Source organism: Trachymyrmex septentrionalis, unplaced genomic scaffold (genome assembly GCF_001594115.1).
Source record: "Trachymyrmex septentrionalis isolate Tsep2-gDNA-1 unplaced genomic scaffold, Tsep1.0 scaffold331, whole genome shotgun sequence".
Classification (NCBI taxonomy): domain Eukaryota; kingdom Metazoa; phylum Arthropoda; class Insecta; order Hymenoptera; family Formicidae; genus Trachymyrmex; species Trachymyrmex septentrionalis.
The window spans coordinates 286,834-292,513 of NW_017305496.1; the positions used below are offsets into that span (position 1 = coordinate 286,834).

The following is a 5,680-nucleotide window of genomic DNA, read 5'->3' on the forward strand; positions in this document are numbered from 1 at the left end:
ATTAACGTGGTAAGAATACTTAATATAAAACAGAATCGCAAGAAATATATGCCGCGACGAGAAACGTTATTAGAATAAATCTTTTTCTACTTTCCATAGAAATTTGTCTTATCTACAAATATCGAACGAAGTACCCTGCCGTATTCGGAATTATATACATGGCGTGGATGTGTACAATTCATCAATGATAACATAGAGTATCCACTAACCAAAGCTTTCATTATGGTAAGTAAATAAACTACCTGGAAAGGAATGATTTGAGATTTTGTTTTTTGTATACTTCGTTTTTCAACGACATCCTCACGTGCAATCCAAATAATTTTTTTATATAAACGATCATTCAACAAATATTAATTTGATATATTTGGAATGTTTAATTCTTATTTAGAAATAATAAATTTCTAAATAAATCTAAATGTAACACTAGCCTAAGCATTAGAAAAATATACATAGGAAAAAAGGAATTTCATGAACATCGCGTTCACTATGCAATTTGTCAAATACGCAATATTTTCAAAAACGGAAAAAAACATGAAAGTATCAGTTACAATAAAAATAATGCATTTAAACATAGTCTTGGTCGACAATCTTGCTTTAAGAGATCTTAAGTCATAAGTCAAAAGAGATTAAATGACAATAATTTCTGTCTTTTTGCGCAGTTTTTTTAGGCTTTAATCGTTAGACTTAAGCGAAACTCAATTCATACTGCCTAAAAGCATAAGTTCTGTGATATATCATTACTTACAGCTTACGGCCTTTTAAAGCAAGATTGTGGACACAAGGCAGTACTGAAAAATTTTAACTTAATTGCAATGGAATCTAACCTAGATGATAATTATTGAACACTTTGGAACACTTTGAAACAATTTTATTTATATGTTCAATTAATATACATATAAAAATAAAAAAACTTTTCTATGTACATAGTAATTATTATTATCAGTCACTTAATTATTATGTTTAGTAATACTTACTAAATATTGCGCCATCAAAATTTAGTAACTATTACCAGACTTTTATCTCTATGTATCTAACGCGTAATAGATATATACATTATTTATATACATTATATACACATATTTACAAATATTAGATATTTTGTTATATAGCTTACACCATTAGTTTTTTGCGGTTTCTTTTTGAATTTTTGGAGAATCCAATCTTGTAAACGGATCGAAATTTGTTGAATGTGACCACTTGTTTTATAGTACTTACGGGAATAGAATCGTTATGATGCAACCACTCTAACAATTTATCGCACTGACCATTTCAGAGCATCCTGGTGGCAAAGTATCGGGATAATTTTTTCTTGCAGTTTTGTTATCCATATTATCGTTATTATTATTCACAGCATCAAATACCACTCCTTTTACTTTATTTAGAGGCGGTAGATGGTGAAGACTATCTTTTATACGAATTATATATGTTTGCGTCATTGACTATTGATTGCCCAGCCGATGTTGATGGCATATTACTTATCATCGTGTTACTGGCAGAAGTGTTCTCGAGTTTTTATTTTTTTCCGCGACAGTCCGACTTCAAATTCATCAGCTCTCTCGGTAACTGCAGAAGTTGATGAAATTCTTCACTTCGCTTGGGAAGTTGTAAATGCCGATCTCGACGATGAATCACGCATTGCACTATTTTTATTGTTATCGAAACTAGACGTTAAAATTTTTTCATAGCCTGTCAAGGATGTTCCCAGCAGTGTCGTTGCAAAGACTCTCATATTGTTTAATTGCAATAGTAATTTTTTTTCGCATTTGCACCACCCTCTAAGGGTGGATTCGGGCACGTTGATGCTGCGTGCCACTGCAGCTTTGGATTCTCCGTTGTGAACCCTATTAACTGCATGGATTTTTGTCTCCGGCGACCTCAACCGCCGTTGTCGCGCCTGCCGTGATCTCTTCGAAGGATCTAACGGCGTTTCTTGTTCATCCCCCATGTTTCCTAGTACAGTAACACTTGAAGACTTTGCACTTTGTTTCGCTGATCTTTTTTCCCCGATTCAATGCGATTAATTTTCAAAGCAGTATTTAACTGGCTCGCGATTGATTTTTAAAATCAAGAATAAGTTTTCAAATTATATACGTTTGTTCGTTCCGGCACTGAAGATCGCGCACCGGCTTCAAGAGTTCGAGATCAGTTTTCAGTTTTCACCACAGCGTATTTCTCTTACTTGTCCAAAGATACGCCTTTTTTTTGGCCCAAATTCGCGAACGTAGATCGCGAATAATACTACCGATAGATGCGGCGTTTGTCTCTACGTTGCGTCTGTCTTTACGTTCTCTCGTGGATATATCACGTTTTTGGCCAAGTTTTTTATCCAAGTTCGCGAACGTAGACCGCACGATCGCGAATAACACACTACCGTGAGATGCGGCGTTCGTTTCGCGTAGCATCTGGTTTTTTGTTCTTTTACGATCATTGTAACTCATGAGGTAATTCACTAAATGCTTACTACTGCTGTACTAACGTGCGCGATGGCCATTATATAGAAAACCCTCCACCTACGCTCCTCCGTTGAGACGGTCGAATGAGAATTTAACTGCATTTTAAATACAATTTACTCAAGAGAAAATTTTATCCACTGTTGTTGTGAATTCAAGTATTAATCAGTAAATTTGTGAGCAATTAAAAATTACTATATAACAATTTTATAAGTCACGCATAAATTAAAAGTAATACACATACGCTGAATATGCACAATTGTTTAAATTATGTCAATTTTAAATACAATTTACTCGACAAGAAAAAATTTTATCCAGTGTTCTAAACACATATATTTTTCGAAAGAACCGATTAAATTTTTAAAATCATGTACTCAATGCGCGCAGATCTTCTATTTCTAGAAAGTAAACGTATTTGTTCATATTAATTGTAGGAGATCCTTCTTGAGCAAGATAACTTTTTTTAGCAAGATAAATTTTCGATAGAAAAATTACAACATTCTCTCTTATTACGTAAATTTTCTTTGTAGAAACAATGATATTTAATTCACGAGAAATCGCAATTGATCTAATAGAATGTACATAGAAAATCTCTTGAAAAAAACATCTTTAATAATTATTAATATATCATAAGTTTGAACTTGATTTCTTTGTCAGAAATGTATAAATGTTAATATATATTTCTCTCTCTCTCTTCACAAATTTATATTAATTACTAACATAAGTGTAGTCGACCAATTTGAATAAATTGTTTTGTTTGTTGTTAACGACATAATATTTAATATAAATATTATATAAGATTTTTTTATAGCAAAGAGAGTTAATATTGCTAAAAATTAAAACTTACATACAAATTGTTTATGAATATATGTATAGAGTTTAATGAAAACTTTTAGTTATTAAATATCAATAAAAACATAATTTCCTACAAATGTAATGCTATATTAAGATTAATATATCTGGAGTATCCATAAAGATGGGCATATTAATAGTTAATATACCATTCGCGTTCATAGCGCGGGTCCTCAATCGTGGTCGTTAGGCACAGACAATTCTAGAAGATTTCGATTACGGCGTGCGGCGTAGGCACGTTTATTGCAAATAATTATATAATAATTAAAAAGCACTTACAAAAAACATTGACATACTGGAAAAAATTTTTTATATTAACTATTAATATGCATAATAATATGCATTTACATAAGTAATTTTTCTCGTGTATTGAACAAAAGTTTTTTGACAAATAAATAACAATAAAGAGCAAAGTAAGAGTCAAACACATTTTTAAAATTGTCACACAATTAAAAAGGATAAATTACAAATTTAGAAAAGTAATAACAATAAATAAAAGGCAAAGTAAAAGTCAACACATTTCTTTAAAAAAAGTCGTACAATTAAAAGACTAAACGACAAATAGAGAAAAGTAAAATTATTCCTCTTCACACAGAAAAATTTAAACGGTTCAATAAAAACGACATCAGGGTATCTTTTCATAGTCCTAATAAAATGGGTAAATATATTAAAGTACAAAAGGATATTTGTCCTAAGAATATTTGTAATAATTGTGATGCATCGTACGTTGGACAGACAGACAGACAATTGAAAACCAGAATTACAGAACATCCTAATCATATTACACATAACACTTTTGTCCGTTCTGTCATAACGGAGCACAGGCTGCAATATGACCATGATTTCCAATGGGACAAAGTCAGAATTCTAGATAAAGAGCCTTGCTATAAGAAACGCTTAATTTCCGAGATGTTCAATATTAAGAAGCAGAAAAATAATTTGAATGTACAAATTGACACTGAAGGTTTTCATAAGGCGTATATACCTATTGTAAATAAGGTTTGACTTTTCGATATTGATAATCCGTCTTTTCTTTCAGTCCGTGGTCCATATCAGCGAACGTATATAATAATAATCGATACACAATGTTCATCTTACACATCTTCGTTCCACTTGTCTTTATATATTCCAATGGTTTTTTTATACTTATATGGACACACTTGTTTGAATAATTTACACATGATTTTTGGTGAATTTTAATTACTTATTAGAATTCCGGTATGTTAATTTATTTACGTTTATTTTTTCGTAAGAAGTCTTTTTATCTTTTTTATCAACTAGAACTTTTCCAAGAGATATGAAACACATTTGACTGTTCAATCGTATGTGAATAATGTCGAGTTCTAGACTCATCCGAGCTGTGATTATAGTGAAGCGAGCATTTTCGACAATTAATAATAACTATAAAGTAATAATAATAACTTCAATGTACATAGAAATTGAATTTAAATTATGTATAAACTTGAAAAAAAAATGTTACAATACGTGAAAACATGTTTTTCGACAACACCAATCGAAAACGTCATGACTAAAAGACTGAAGTTTCTTAACTATTTACGGATCTGAATTTTCAGGATCTATGGATCCATGCGATTGATTTTTATTTCACGGCTAAAGGCTCGTTCTTACTAAAAGTCTAAGTCTCTAGAATCATTTTTTCTTTTTTTTTTTTTTTTGAAGAAAAAATTTGTAGTGCTACAAAAAAATTAAACATATCCGCGCCAAGATAGCGTAAATAAAATTCAAAAATTTAATATTTAAAAAAAGATACCGATACCTGCGGTCGCGCTGCGAGAACCTGCGCGGTCGAGCTACTTCAAGTCCCTTTTCTACGTTCACAGAATTATTTGCTCGAACGTATATAATATCAGAATAATCATTAGATCACGTACTATCGAAATATAACAAAATCTGATTTTATTTGCTAACTGTAAAGTACGGAAAACAGTGAGAATGTCGAGCACGAGCGCACGGCTCTTTGCGGCCAATCCGCACTCAGTGCTACTTGTATCGCTCGTAGAATGTCATGCGCTCGAGCTACAGACGTTTTCACTGGTTTCTTTATTTATTGAGGAGGGGGGGGGGGTCCAGGGATGTAAATCCTGATTAATAGGGATGTAAACGTAGCCAGTATATAATATAATCATTCATGGTCCTCTTTGATTGATGCTTATCTTCTATAGAGTTACTTTATTTTACCTACTCTCATTCAGGTATGTATAATGAAATTTTTCGGAACTTTTCAGAATCCATATACACCTTGTCCCTTACGGTGCTTCACAATGGATCATCCATCGTAATTTGTTGACAAGAATATTTGAGGAGAAATGAATTTAACCATTCACTTTAAACACTTTAGAAAAATGTATTTACTTGTA

The 5,680-nt window shown here is 31.8% G+C and overlaps 1 pseudogene; it reads right to left on the reverse strand.

Moving 5' to 3' along the window:
• Positions 1-700: 700 nt before the first annotated feature.
• Positions 701-1,994, reverse strand: LOC108750198 (annotated as a pseudogene).
• Between the last annotated feature and the right edge of the window lie 3,686 nt (positions 1,995-5,680).